Raw genomic sequence first — 15,760 nt, 5'->3', positions numbered from 1 at the left:
AAGCCACATCTGAGTTAAGGAAGAAAGGGAAAGAAAAGGAAAGAGGTCAAAATTGCAACCCCACTGGTAGAGTGTAGCTAAACCTTTGAGGCTCCCAGGAAAACATTATGGATTATGCATTCCAAGCTTGTAATGTGACTATTGATTATTTTTTTTTAATGTCTCAATTCAGCATGACAGATCATAAGTGTAGCTCAGAGGAAAAAAATCCAAAAGATTGGTTTAAGCATTTCAGTTTTAACATCCAGGACTTACATAAATACAAATCAATCTTAGAACAACATTTGATACCATCAGTTCTATGAGCAAGGTAAGCATATATAGCCTTTGAAGTCTCGGAAAGGTGCAGTATTGAGTAAGAAATGTCTGTCCTCACATGAACTCATTGTACAGTAGAAGGACTTAAGAGTAGCTCTATTTGTAAGAAAATATGCAAACTCGCTAAAGAGAGATATCAGATACTTTCAGGTGGCCTAAGCCCTGGCTTTTACAAATGTGTTTGGATGCTCAGTTCACTAACATCCTATGTATGGATTTAAAGGGCTTTGCACAAAGCCTAAAGAGTGCAGCCAATATGTGCAATAAGATCAGTTTTATCCCATTTCTGTAATTCGGCCCTGTTCAGAGTAACAAAAAGAACCCTGAAAGGTTTAGGCATGGGTTAAGGAATGGGTCTTAAGCTCAGCTGTCCTATAGCTTGTGATATGATAGGGGAGAATCACAGCCAGCACAGGCAGTGTGCCAAGCAAAAACCAACACGTTCAAGGGGAAGAGACTCCAGGCAGGCTATCACAGGGGGCACGCTTTCACCCCCGGGGCCAACACCCTTCTTTATTTTCTTCTGCCAGGGAAGAAAAGTAACGTTGTCAAGATTTTATAAGGTAAGTAGATCCACTATCTAAGGAAGAAGTGGATGCACTCTAAGACTCGCTTGCAGTGTCTTCATTAAGTAATTCTACGAATGAAAGATGATTTCTGGAATCCACTGAGTTCAGAGTCACGATGTTGTAGGTTGTGTTCAGGAAGGAAGTAGTAAAATGAATCTAGATACTGAGCAGGCAAACAGAAAATAAGAACTTCTCGTTCTGGAGAGCTAGAAGCATTTTCTAAGAGAAAAGCCACATTTGGCCCTTCTGCTTTCCATAGAGTTCACATGAGAGTAGGCCTAGTGGTTCTGCCTCAGCACCTCATGCTGAGGTGACCTTATGTCACCTTCCAGCCCGAATGTGCTTGCTTTTCTCTCCCCGCGCCCCCCTCAGGCTTTACAATGTTGTTGCAGAATTTACAGTATTTTACAGAGCAACATATTTCTCAAAATTTTACTTTTACTTTTATTCATTAGATTTCACATACTTGTAGCATGTTTTTAAGATCTTCAGGCTTTCTTTTTTGTTTTTTTGGTACATGAAATTGAACCCAGGAGTGCTTAACAACTGAGCCATATCCCCAACCCTTTTTATGCTTTATTTAGAGACAGAATCTTACCAAGTTGCTTAGGGTCTCACTAAACTACTGAGGTTGGCTTTGAACTTGTGATCCTCTTGCCTCAGCTTCTGAGTCACTGGGATTACAGATGTGTACCACCGCACCCAGCAGACTATAATGTCACAATGTGTCATTACTTCATTTCCCCCACCAGTGGAATGAGTCATTCGTAAAAACATGACCAATAGGTGTATCACTATCAGTTGGTATTTACTAATCACTTCGTGTGTTTTGAGAACACATTCCGTATCTATCCAATCAATTGATCAGTATTTATTGTGTACTTACTATGTTATCAGGCATTGCTGGCAGCTAATTTATTTGTCTTTCTTCTAAATTATGAAGTCATCTATTACTGTATTTCCAGAATATTCGTTTGACCAAAAGGCATGTATTTTACATATCTTTTATTTCCTCCCATAAATCAGGTATTATGCTAAATATTTTATGTACATTATTTCTAGACTTCTCCACAAATACCTTAAATTCCTTTAGAGTAGAAATTATTACCCTCATTTTATAAATGAGATGCCAAAATTTATAGCCCCTGAGTGAGATACCTAAAGTCACAGATCTAGTAAGGAGGGGTAAGGAGGGAGGGTTTTCCAAAGAGAGAATCACTGAGGCCACAGCTTACCTCCTTTCACTATATAACATGTTTAGGGGTTGGCTGACAAATTTTACTGAAAAGTCTTCACAGTCAGGAAAAGAGTTTTGTAAATTTTACTGGTTAGTATGGTATTTCCTATGATTTATTTGCTCAATATATTTTTATTTGACTTTTGATTAAAGATTGGGTTCTTGATTTCAGGTGATGTATCAGCAAGACTATGGGCTAGATGAAGAAAAGAACTAGAAGCAAGCCACAGGAAAGAACATGATTTAGGAGTAAAATCTATATGAATGAGACAAGGAAGACCTATAGACAGATGAACACTGATAATCTAGAATTTGAAAACTGCCATTGACTGACAAGATTTTCCATAGGGAAATAAATCAAGCATTCTCATGGTGAACTGGATTCTTTCTTTTTCCTGCTGTCCCTTCCTATCTCCCTGCTTGCCTGCCTACTTTCGTTCCTTTCTTCATAGTTTCCTTCCTTCCCTTCAAATTAATTTACCTATAGGCAAGATTCTACTTTAGATGCTGGTGCTACAATGATGAATCCAAGAAGACACATATCGAAAAGAGATAAGTATAAAATACAATCAATTCCTAACTACGTTCTATGAGAGCAAAAGTTGAAATTTGGCAAGGTAAGGAATTAAGTAAATAATATATATATATACCCACACACATATATATGAAATACATAAAACATTAATCATATATGTTGTGTTTATGTAGGTATGTATGTATGTACACAATATTTGACTTCAGAAAGAAATTTTCTGGAGAGCATAGTCCACAAAAAATTTGTTTTTAAATAACTCACTGGGTCAAGCTTATACCTATGCACATTGCTAATTCTACAAGTAATTAAACTACTTTATTTGATGAATGCTCAAACTGAAAATTTTTTATTCTCCTCAGCTTCATATGATCTATGAGTTTTAAACTGTTCATTTGCCTTCAAATTCTACTTAAGGGCCCTTTAAATAAAACCACAATATTATATAATATCTATTGCTTTCAAGAGTTACCATATAATCATCCCAGTGATTTCCTTGAAACCATCTGGCTTCTCATTTTTTCAGGTGAGTAGATAAGGAGCTGAGAAAGGCTCCCTGACCCCAAGGTCACTCATCTGAAAAAGGGAGATCAAAGTCCTGGGCTTTCCAACCCTGGGCCCATTATATTATACTGATTCTACAAGAAATAATTTATAGTAAGACCCTCACATCCAATCAGCCTAAATTAAGAAATGTTTCCTTCCCTTACCGCATAACACAGCATGGGCTTTGTCGTGTCAGACCTGGAGCCACCTTTCACTAATTGTGAGTCTTCAGTGAAGTTGAATTGAATTTTCTGTTTCAGAGTTCTCGTGTTTTAAAAAGTACAAGTAGCTACCTTGGGATGGGTGGCATGACATTGCATGACAGGCTGATTCACGTTCCCCAAAATAGAAGGCATTACTATTATCGGAGCAACACACGATGTGAGCTAAGACAATTCAAGGAAGTGTGTCCTTGATCTGCCCAAGGAGGCATCAAGGAAGACATGGACACAAAATTGGCCCTTAGGGAAGAGATTCAGGAGTTTGCCAAAAAAAAAAAAAAAAAGATAGAAAAAAGAAAATTCCAGACAGAATAACAGAACAGGTAAAGACAGGAAAAAGATGGTAAACATTAGAGGAAAACGAGATGACAATCTGAATAGAAAAAAAAAAAAAATCCATGTTGGGGCGTCATAAGAAAAATAAAAAAGTAAAGTGAGACTAATTGAGGGGGACTTGGGTTAATTTAAGGGAGAAAATGGGACTTTTTGTTTATCTTCCACCAATGTCTGAAGCAGAGGAGAGCAAAATGGAAGTGATGGTTTGGGAAGGAGCTCTGACTCTCAGCAAACATTGGATGGGAAGGGTTTGAAACAGGAGCCAGGGTGACCAGGCCCAGATTTTGTAATCACTACTGCAAATGATCATCCTGGTGGAAGGTGACAACATGCCCTGATGTGTCTGTCTGCTCACCTGTCCCACAGGTACTTAAGAACCAATATTTCTACAACTTTCTCAAATCTGATATCCATCATCTCTCTGCTTGTTCCACCAATTATTTCGTCACCCAAATCTTGGAATTTTACTTAACTCTATCTTGTCCCTCATTTCAACCATTCAGTTGCAAGATTCAATGCAACTCTGCTTGGTAAATATCCTCTTTTCTAATCCCACTGCAAATATTCATTCAGCATCTACTCTGAAGTAGGTACCATGCTAGTGCTGGGGTATTGTGGAGGATATGAGACCCCCCAGTCCAGCAAACAAGGCAGACATTGAGCAAATTTCCTGGTTGTAGTCACTGCTAGAGAAGGACTGTTCTATGGTACATCACACAGGTGTGAATCCCAATCGGAAAGATCTATGAACTTTTTCCTGGAGAAATAACACTGAGACGGAAGCTTGAAAGGATGAAAATGGGTTAAGTGATGAAAGAGAAGAAAAAAACAAATCCAGAAACAAGGGTACCATCTGCCACCATCCTGAATCAGAAAAGGATGTGGTGTGTATGGAGAAAACAGAATTCCAAGGAACTCACAGGTGAATGGCTGGCATCTGTGTGGTCTTTGGCTGAACTATCAAAATTGCTTAAGTGATTTTTTTTTCCTTCTCTCTTGGATACTTTTGTCAATTTCTTACCTAACGACTAGAGAGTCCTTTCCAAAATGTAAACTGCATGGTGCCACAAATTCCATGGTGATTCTCCACTGCCCACACAGCAAAGATCAAATTCCCTACACGATGCACAGGATTCTTCAGTTCCCTTCTCTGTATTGTCCTCCCCCTCCAGGGACCAGTGATACTATTAATGATGCTTGAGAGGAGTCCTGTCTGTTCACCTGCCTGTGTCTGTGCCAACTGCTATTTCTTTAACCTCAAATGCCTTTGTCAGCCTGGAAAACCGCCACTCAGCCTTTATGGAAATCATGCTGTATGTTCTCTAAACAGAGGTCAACAAACTATAACCATAATACAAATCCAACTCTCTGCCCATGTACGGTTTTGCATGTGTTTTTAGAAGTTAAAATGAAATAAGGAATATTTGTGGTATATTAAAATTAAATCAAGAGGAAATTCCGAAGATTATAAGTGCAGTATTTTGAAGACAGCCATGCTCGTTTGTTTACATATGCCTGTGGCTACTTTTGCACTGCAGTGGCAGAGCTGAGTTGCAACAGCGGCCATCGAGCCCTCCAAGCTGAGGCATTCCTATCTGGCCTTTTACAGAAAAAGGATGCGGAGCCTTGCTCTACTGTAATCTCTCCAGCAGATTCCCTGAAACTCCCCTCTCTTGGAAAAATAGTAATCTCAGAGCAAATTGCTTACCTTGACTACCACCCAAAACACACAGCAGAAAAGATATATTTTTTAAAAAAAATTTGCACAAGTAACTCAACTTCTCTGCATTTTAATTCACTTGCTTGTTTAATGGAGGTAAAAAAGTACCCATCTCCTAGGTTTTCTGTGAGGATTAAAGTAGTTAATAGAATAAAGTGTTTAGAACAGTGCCTGGCACATAAAAGTGCTCATTAAATCAACTCCATTAACATTTTCCTCTGGTGTATCTCCTGTATTCATCTGTTGTCATACTTCATTGCATTTCAGTTATTTTCTCATTGTGAGTCAACTCATTTTTCTTTTGACTAGGACAAGATGAGTCTTCAATAAATATTTCTGGAGGAACAAATGAATGAATGTGATTTGTGTCATGGTCAAGGGAAGTGAGAATAAATGTGGATTGTAGGGAGCACTATACTGACATTTAATATGCACCTAGCCAATGGAGTGCTACTTTCCTTTATGACTTCTGGCTGAATTTTAAAAATGCAATAAATCCAGGAACAATTTGCATCCAAATGCCAGAAAACCTAAGAGATTTTTTTTTTTTTTTAACAAACTGGAGGGCTATATTACATAGTAAGTTCTCAAAAACCTCAGTAACTAATTCCAAACTTTTATTATCTTGAGAAACATTACCTAACTTTTATGGGAACCATTCTGGGCAGTATATTCACACTTTCTGATGCCTTTTTATGCTCTGGTGCCAACTTCTTTTTTTTCATATCTTCTTGCCACTGACTTATCTGCCACCTGCACACTTATTTGCCTCTAACTCAGCTCCAAAGCAAGAATAGATTTTTTTTTTATCAAAATATAAGGTATTTAAAAGTATCTCAACTTTAAATGGAACATAGGAAACACACACCAGGTGTGTGCGCGTGCGCACACACGGAGTCTACAGAGTAGGTAGGGGATGCTTTTGTTTGTTTCTTCTCTCAGTTGTTAATATAATGAAGATTCCAGCTTTCACTTAGGGTGGGCCTATTGACCATTTTCACTGAAATGATGGAACGGGTTCTCCAAAAATCTATTTCCATGAAGGATTTTCAAAGCCTTTCAGAGTTAATCCATTTTGGCCTGGAAAGTCTGGGGGACAGGTTTAAGGCAGTAGCAGAGTTTTGGTGGTCAGAGATGATAAGGGACCCTGAAGACAATAGGGAATTTGCCTATTCTAGTCACCTGCCATGAACTCACGTCTGTTTCTCCTCTGTGAACATTAAACCTGAAAGAACCATCTCTTCAGATCTTAAAATAATGTTGAGTCATGAACCACATTGCCTTCAGTCTTCTTCAAGACAGTGCATGCATGAGAGAGAGAGAGAGAGAGAGAGAGAGAGAGAGAGAGAGAGAGAGATTAAAGGAAGAAAAAACAGGGAGCGGTGAGGAGAAAGCCCTTCTCTCTCACTTAGCAACCTTGAGTTTGCAACAGATCCAGTGCTTTGGTGACAGTGACAGGGCTGGGAGCTACAACATAGGAACATGCAGAGATACTTGCAGAGGAGTTCTGTGGGAAGAAAGTTGTTTTAGGTACAAGTATCAGCAAGGTATCTATAGCAAGGAGTCTATAGAGCACATAAGAGGCACATCTAAACTTGGAAGGTCAAAAGTTTTTTAGAGCGTAGATTAATTAACCTGAAATCTAAATGAAGGAGTGGTGAGAGACAGAATTACTTACTACAAAGGTTTGGTCATGGTCTATTTGGGGAACTGCAATACATTTAATTCTGACTGGCACCCTATGAAGTGGGTGTAATTATATCCATCTAAATTGAGAAACTACACTCTGAATTCTCTTTAGATTGTATACATCTTTTACCCTAAAATGAGAAACTGAGGCATACAAAGTTTAAGTTAAATTATATAACTAAACATTACACATAAATTAAATTATATAACTAAATCCTGCTAGGACCTAGAATTTACACCCAAGTAGTCTGATTTCTAGATCTGTGATCTGAATCTTAAATTTGCAACATTTCTGCTCTAATGGCCATCTTTCATTAAGCAGTATCATGTCAGACACTACATTATTTTATATTCATCGTCTGACTTAAGTATGTTCCGATTAATTCTTGCTTCATGTCAAAATTTAATGACTTCAATTGACAGAGATCACTTATTTTGCTTATACTTCTGCAACTTGGACTGGGCTCTACTCCACTCAGTGACAACTCAATTGAGGTCTGAAGAATCTGCTTTCAGGATGGTTCCCTCACATGCTGGAAAGTTATTGCTTGCCAGGGCTGAAGACCAGGAGCCCTACTTCCTCTTTAAATGTGAGTGTCTCCACCTAGCCTGGGCTTCCTCACAGCTCAATGGCTGGATTTCAAGATCAAGCATTCCAAGAGAGAGCCAGCTAGAAGTCAGGTTACTTTTTATGACTTACCTCAGGAGGCACACAGCCCACTTCCACCATAAAGTCCTGCCCAAGTTCTAGGCAAGAGACTCAGGCTTCGCTTCCAGAAGAGTGGCAAGATTTTAGAAGTGACTATGAAATCAGGAACATTCTTGTAGCCATTTGGAGAAAACATACTGATATGCATTATGTGACTAATATTCACCATGGGAAGGAAACTATAATGTGGGGTTAATTGTCTTCAGTTTAGAGATGATAATTTAGACTCAGAGATTAAATAACTGGTCCACAGTTTTATGCAGCGATAGAAGGTAGAAGAGAGAGCATGCCTGGGTTTCAGTTTTCCTCGCTTAAGCGTTATTTAGCCACCATTTCCTCAACAAAATTATTTCTGATTCCTTGTCATATTTTATGAAGTTTTGCATGTAATTTTTATTTTATGTGACACACTTCTGTGTCTGACAGATGTCTTAGAGGTCAGGGACTATGGAGCCAGACTTCCCCAGGTCAGATCTCAGTACTACAATTTCTTGCAATTTGTTTAACTATCAATGGTCATTTGACAAAAATTTTCACATCTTCAATGTAACGATGATTATACCATCATCATCTGAGTTTTCTTGTTACCCTGACTAGAGACAATTTATCTTTTTTGAAGAATCAGCTTTTGACTTTGTTAATTTTCCTCTATGATTTCCTGTTTTCAGTTTCAATGACTTGTTTTAATTTTTATTTTTTTACTCTTTTCTTTCTTTACTTTGAATTTAATTTGCTCTTCTTTTTCTAGTCCCCTAATATTTAATTATTTAATATTTTAAAACTTTTTTATGCACTTATTATTATAAATTTCCCCATAAGCACTGTATTTGCTACATCCCACAATGTTTGATCAACTGTTCTCATTTTTGCTTACCTCAAAATATTGTTTAACTTCTCTTGAAATATTTTTTTTGATTCCTGGGCTATTTAGAACTGTGTTATTTAATTTCCAAGTATTTCATTATTTTTCAGCTATCTTTGTGTTTTAAATTTCTAGTTTATTTCCACTGTTGTATGAACACAGATATTACATGACTTCTAGTGTTTTAGATTTATCAAGGTATACTTCATGGCCAAGAACGGACTCTATATTGGTGAATGGTCCATGTGAGTATAAACGTGTTCAGTTGATTGATGGTGGTGGGCTCACCCATGTCCTTACTTGTTTTCTGCCTACTGGATCAGTCCATTTCTGGTAGAGAGAATGAAAGTACATAGCTATCATAGTAAATTCATTTATTTATCCTTGTGACTTTGTCACTTTTATCACATGAATTTTGACTATTTTTAGGCACATACACATTAAGGATCATTATGTTTTCTTCGTGGAGAAATGACTCCATTATATGTAATGCTCTTCTTTATCCTCGATAAATCTCCATATTTTTTATTAATATTAGTATGGTCTATTTCTAACCATTTGTTTACCTTTTTTTAATGGATCTTGCCAAGTTACCCTGGCTGGTCTTGAACTCCTGGGCTCAAGTGATCTTTTTGCCTCAGTTTCCTGAGTAGTTGGGACTACAGGCATATGCCACTTGTGCCCAGCTCTTGATTTACTTTTAATCTATTTGAGTGTTTATATTTAAAATGCATTTCTTGTAGACAAGACTTTGGTCTTGCTTTCATATCTACTCTGACAACCTCTGTCTATAAACTGGTACATTTAAACCATTGACATTCAAGGTGACGATTCATATAGTAGTTGGATTAATATATACTATATTTGTTACTATTTTCTATTTGTTCTGCTTGTTCTTTGTTTTTATTTTTGTGTTTCACTTTTTCCTTCCTTTTATAGTTTTATTTGATACTTTAATATGATTTTTCCTTTGTTTCATAACAATTCGGTGATTTTGTTTTGACCATTTTGCAACATTTATTAATTTCAAATAATGCTGTACCATTTCATAAATAATACCAGTACTTTACAAAAACAAAATAATCCTAACTCCTTCTTCCTGTTCCTTGTGTCATTGCTGACATTCATTTCACTTATGCCTAAGCATACATATTCATATATATACATATACATATACATATATATGTGTGTATATATATATACACACACACACATACACACACACACACACATACACAATTAAGTATGTGGCTGCTATCATTATTTTTAACAAAAAATTATGTGTTAGATTAATTAAGAATAAGAAAACTATAAGGTTTCATTTTACCTTTACTTTTTCCCTTCTCCAATGCTTTTCCTTCCGTTTTATAGATCCATGTTTGTGACCTATCATTTTCCTTCTCCCTGGTGAACTTATTATAAGACACATATACCAGCAACAAATTTTCTAAATTTTGATTTGTCAAAGAAAAAAAAATTTCCCTCAATTTTAAGGACAATGTCAGAGTATAGAATTCTAGGATAGTGAGATTGTTTTTTTTCTCTTAGCACTTGTACTTCACTCTCTTCTTCATCATTATGATTTCTAAAAATAAACTAGATGACATTCTTATTTTGACACTCTAGATGTAAAGTGTGTTTTAAAAATCCCTGACATCCTGCAAGGTTTTGCCTTTGAGTCTCTGTAGATTGAACACATGACATGCCTGGATGTAGCTTTTGGTATTCATCTGTTCAGTGTTCCGTGAGCTCCCCAAATCTCTGTGATTAGATGTCAGACATTAACTTGGGGAAATTTTCAATAATTATTTCTTCAAATATTTCCTCTGTTTCTTCCTCTCTTTCTTCTCTTTGAATCTTTATCATTTGCATGTTACACCTTCAATTGTTGTCCCACGGTTTTTGGATTTTTTTCCTTTTTTAATTTTTTTCAGTCTTTGTTCTTTCTGCTTTTCAGTTTTCAAGATTTCTGTTGAGACCACCTTTGGTTAGATGGTTTTTTTTAGTTGTTTTTTAGTCTACCAATAACCTCATCAAAGGAGTTCTTTATTTCTGCTACTTTTTTTAAAACCTCTAGCATTTCTACAATTTCTGTATTTTTCTGCTTTCATTTCCCATCTGTTCTTGCATACTTATCTGTTACAGTCCTTAACATATTAATTAAATTGTTTAGAATTCTGTATCTGATAATCACAAGATTCCTGTCCTGAGTCTGGTTCTAATGCTTGTTCTGTCTCCATTATTGTTTTTGCATTTTAGTAAGTCTTGTATTTTTGTTCTTAATATTTGGACATGAATATTCTGTGTAAAAGAAATGGCAGTAAATAGACTTTCAAAATGTGCTTACAAGGTGAGAGAGGAAGCAAAGTATTTTATAGTCATGAGTAGGTCTCAGTCTGTACATGAGCCTGTACCTCTGACTAAATTTCATATTTCCCTATCATGTTCCTCACTAAAACAGGACGGGTAACAAGAATGAGCTGGAGTTGTGTATTTCTCTTCTTTGACATGGAAAACTAGAGGAACCTGGAGTTGGGTGTTTTCCTTCCTCCATGTGGAAGGCTTGAGACAACTAGATTTGGGTAAATCTATTTCCCCAGGTCAATTAGTCTGTGGTTAAACACTGGAAGTTCTTAGTAAATAGTTCTCTTGAGAGAAGACCTTGTCAAGAACAGCATGTTTTAGTTTATTTCAAGGTGGCTTCATTTTCCCTCTTCTTTCTGGAAATATGAAGGGATTTTTCTCTGACATTCACTATGCGATCCTGGTAGAGTTCCAGGAGGTCAAACTCACAGAAGTGTGGAACACTGTCATGATTGACCCCTGGATCCCTTAACTTTGAATCCTGCACATGGAGTCTCTGGAATAGCTGTACTATAGGTGCGTGCCACTTGTAATTCATCAATCACAATTTCGATTTTCTACATTAATTTCTGCTTAGGTGAGCTGTGATTTTCTGTCTTTACCTGTGTCTTCATGTTTTGGTGCAGTAATTTGCACTGTGACCTCATTTCTCTATAAATACAAAGGAAGTTATTGATTTTTCAGATTGTTTAGAGGTTTTGTGTGTGTGTGTGTGTGTGTGTGTGTGTGGGTATGTGTGTGTTTTGTTTGTTTGTTTTTTGTCATTATGATGGAGTGACAACTTCCAAGCTTCTTATATGTCAGGGTGAGAATCAAAATCCTTTTTCTTTTTATTCGAGGGTTAGCTAGTACTTCAATATGTACTAATTGTGAATTAAGAGTTTAGCTCTTTGACTTGTTTTGTTTAGTAAGTGCTCAAATTCCAAGTTATCAAAAATTTTCCAACTTTTCTTTTAGGAGAAAAGGCATATGAAAAGCAAACCAATTGTTATTAAGAATTTAGTTGCAAAAGGCAAAGTAGAACACATAGATGGAGAATCAACCTTATATTCTGTTTTGCATTTACTGTTTTACCTATAATTTTTAACAACTAGAAAAATCTTAGAAATTCTAACTGATATCTTCCTTGTTTGATGGATAAGAAAGTTGAATTTCAAAGAGGTCAACTATTTTTCTATTCATCACTTAATGACAAAGCTCCAAATAATCCAGTACATCCATTCTCATCATTTAGCTCTATTTCTTCCACTCCATTTACTTGAAGAGAAAGAAGTATTCATCTGATGATTGGAAAACTCAAGAACGATTAATTAACTAATTCAAATGGCACTCTTTAGATGTGCCATGCTAGGTTCTGGCAATGTAAAATGAATGAGTCACAGTGCTGGTCCTCACAGGAGATGAACATGAGCACAAACCACCTCCTTGATGCACAAGATGTGCATCACAGCACATGATAACCTGCTTGATAAGCTTCTGGGAAAAAAAAGTGAACCCAAATTCTAAGGTGGATATATAGGGCTGTTTCTCTAAAGAGGTAATATTTGAGTTGTGTCTTGAAAAAGGAATAGCATTTCACCAGGGGTGGAATTCTAGATATTAGAAGTTATCTAGATCAATCATTGAGTTCTTATTAAAAAGCTACCATCGACCAAGTAATATGCTATGTGCTGGGAAAAAAGAGTGAGTGATTTCTGCCCTTGTACATCTTTTTATTTTAGAGAGGAATTTGAAAAGTTAATTACAAGTAATGTGCCTTTTAAAAGAGCAATGAAAATATTTAGTAATGAGATTTAATTTGGGGTGAAGAAAAGGAGGAAGTAGAAATACTTCCTGAGGAAGTGGCATTTGAAAGTTAAAGCCGGTAGGATGATAGGAGAATGTATTGTTCTAAGCAGAATGTTAAAAAGGGAGAGCATAACTAACACCGCCAAGAGGGTAATCAGCTATGTATAAATGTGAGCATGGTTTGGACCATAAACAATAAACAATGGGACTGAATGGGAACAGCATAAGGTGGTGCTAGAGAGGTAGGTGGAACCAGATAGACAAGTAAAAATATGGATTCTGTAGTCTGAAATATCACTGAATCTATAAGCAAAGCCATAATAGTATGAAAGAAATATGGAACACTCAGGAATTTAAGCTAATTGTATAAGACTGGAGCTTAAGGTCCATAAAGGAGAGGTACAGGAAATGCAGGTTGGTGTCAGTTCCTGAAGGAAGACCCTCCTGTCCCAGGGTAAGATTTGTGCTTTCTACCCAGCAGGGAATAGGGACATCTAGATGGTTCCATGCAGGAGAATAAAGTGTTCATATCATAAGAATCATGCCAAGAGATTCATGTGCATTCAGGATGTTGAATTGTTAACGTAGATCAGGGATTGATATATTTTATGAATATTTTATAAAAGGTTGAAAAGCAAAAAACTATGCATTTAAATTAACAAAAACTGTCATATGTTCTGATTTCCAGTTCTTTGAGGTTTGTTGAAGACTTCAAATACATTAGAAACAAACTTGGAGATGGCCAAGAAGATAACTAAGATGTCATGCAAAGCTCTGGCGGGATGAACTTTCTGTTAAATACTGTGTTGGTATATGCCTGGGCATTTCCTTGAGAAGCTTATGTAAGTTCCTCAAGGAAATGCCCGGGCATATGAGCTTATGTAAGTTCCTCAAGGAAATGCCTGGGCATATACCAAAATAGTGCCTGCCCATGTGATGCAACCTACTGCTGTCTCTACTTGTTGCAATTTTCCTTTATGCCTCTGGGTGATAATTAGAGATTGTTTGATCTTAGTCAATAAAATACTATTCAATTTCCCCTAAAGACATCAGAGATGCGTTTATTACAGTAAAAATATTTTCCCATGCCACTATTTGAATTTCAAGCATAGATGGGTACTCATTTAATTTCTAGCTACTTACACAGGCTTTTTAACATACAGACTAAGTACAAATTAAAAACATAAGAACATTACTCATGTTTCTAGGGGTAAAGATGGATGGATGTTCAGTAAATTATACTTACCCTTATGGAAGTTGTTGCTGGAGCTAATGAAGGTTAACTTCTTGATCAGTCAGCACTGGCTGGCTCCTAGTCTTTATTCTGAAGCTTGATTTAAACAGATGATGAGAGAAACAGCTATTTTCAGAATTTTGAGAGATATCTTTGAAAAGTCAATGGAGTTTTACTGTAATGCATTTCTAAATCTGGTGTCTCATATACAGCATGATCCAATCCTGCCCTTCAGTTCATTATACACCTTCATCTTAAGAGTAGAATTTCTATGTAAAGCTGGAAGCTATCCATTTCTACACCTCCTGTGTTAGTATGGAGGTACCATTCTATGTGATGTAGAATGTGAGACTGCTTTTGGTAAATTCAGTTGGAGCAGCAGTAGACTTGGGAGAGAGACAAAGATGTATTTTCCCGATGAACAAGTAATTAAACCTCATTGATACATTCACAAGGAATAGAAATTACATCTATTTAGTGCCATGCCACCTTGGAAATGTTAATCAGTTTGAATCCTTATTTGGTGAAATATAAACTCTTCAGGGCATTGTATTATGTGACAGCTTAAATAAACCAATTTTAAATGTAAACTATACTACTATTGTATTTTCAGTAAAAATGCCTTCCAAATAAGTGAAAGAATACATATTATGTGTCAAATGTTCTCAAAAGACCAGAACTCCTCAATAAATATGATAAGGGATATAATTAACATAGCATATAATAAAAGTTAAAGAAAATTTCCAAAAATGCATTAGATATTCGGGTTTGAATTCATTTAACAAATGAAAAGATCAAAATAATTTGTTCTGTTTGTTTCTGAGAAATATAAAATAGCACCAAGTTACAAGCTGTAAGCTACAAAGAGAAACATGGTTGCCCCACATTCAGAGGATCTGAAGCCCAGAGGAGATTATACAATGAATCAAAATGCCATCTGTAAAAAATTAAAAGCTAAATAAAAATAATAATAATAATAAAAAATAAAATAAAATACTATGAAGATTGACAAAAAAGTAACAAAATTTGAAAAAGCATTTTCAATGAATTGAATATGAATAATGTTTCCTAAAGATTCATATATAAAGGCTTAGTCCCCAGGATGTTGTATACCAGGAGATGCTGTGGCCCTTTAAGAGGTGGGGCTAGCAGGAGGTCTTCTTAAAGGAGTCTGTGGGATCCTCATCCTCTCCTTTGTCTGTGCCTCCTGGCTAAGATAAGAGTACTTACTCCAACACATGCTCCCTCCATGATGTGCTGCTGCCCTCAACAGAGACCCAAATCAATGGGCTGCCCTAATCTTCCACTTGAATCTCCAGAACCAAAATAAAGTTCTCGTTATTTCAGAAGTAAAAAAAAAAAAAAAAAAAAAAAAAAAAAAAAAGTTAAATAATAGAGGAGCTGAATAAAGAGTTACAGGACTTTCGAGACCACAGGAAAATTGGTGACATGAATGTAAGACTAAATAAGAATCACTTTAGAAGTAAGGACAATACATGGTACAGCTGCATGTGGGTGTTGTCAAGGAGGCTTCATGGGGGTTAGAAATTAAGTGACATTAAATCACTGTTAGGAAATGGGCAGGAGGAGAAGCTAGAGAGAGAGTTCTAGAAGGTGGGATAGGAGATGAGCGTG

General features: G+C 36.3%; 2 long non-coding RNA genes across 5 annotated transcripts in view; both read left to right on the top strand.

Moving 5' to 3' along the window:
• Positions 1-2,322, top strand: part of LOC306660760 — a 32,511-nt gene extending 30,189 nt beyond the window's left edge. For 2 of the 3 annotated variants that reach the window (XR_013763732.1, XR_013763733.1), the window contains exon 6: positions 173-1,234. This is a non-coding gene — a long non-coding RNA (uncharacterized lncRNA). Of the gene's footprint in view, positions 1-172; positions 1,235-2,296 lie in introns of those variants that run through there. The other variant, XR_013763731.1, reaches the window with a different exon arrangement.
• Positions 2,323-2,810: 488 nt separating this feature from the next.
• The window catches only part of LOC306660761, a 49,628-nt gene continuing 36,678 nt past the window's right edge, over positions 2,811-15,760 (top strand). For both annotated transcript variants that reach the window (XR_013763734.1, XR_013763735.1), the window contains exon 1: positions 2,811-4,681. This is a non-coding gene — a long non-coding RNA (uncharacterized lncRNA). The remainder of the gene's footprint in view (positions 4,682-15,760) is intronic.

The sequence above is a fragment of the Sciurus vulgaris genome, assembly GCF_902686455.1.
Source record: "Sciurus vulgaris genome assembly, chromosome: 5".
In the NCBI taxonomy this organism is placed as follows: domain Eukaryota; kingdom Metazoa; phylum Chordata; class Mammalia; order Rodentia; family Sciuridae; genus Sciurus; species Sciurus vulgaris.
Note: the sequence above shows the minus strand (reverse complement) of the source record. Positions and strands in the feature narration are given on the sequence as shown.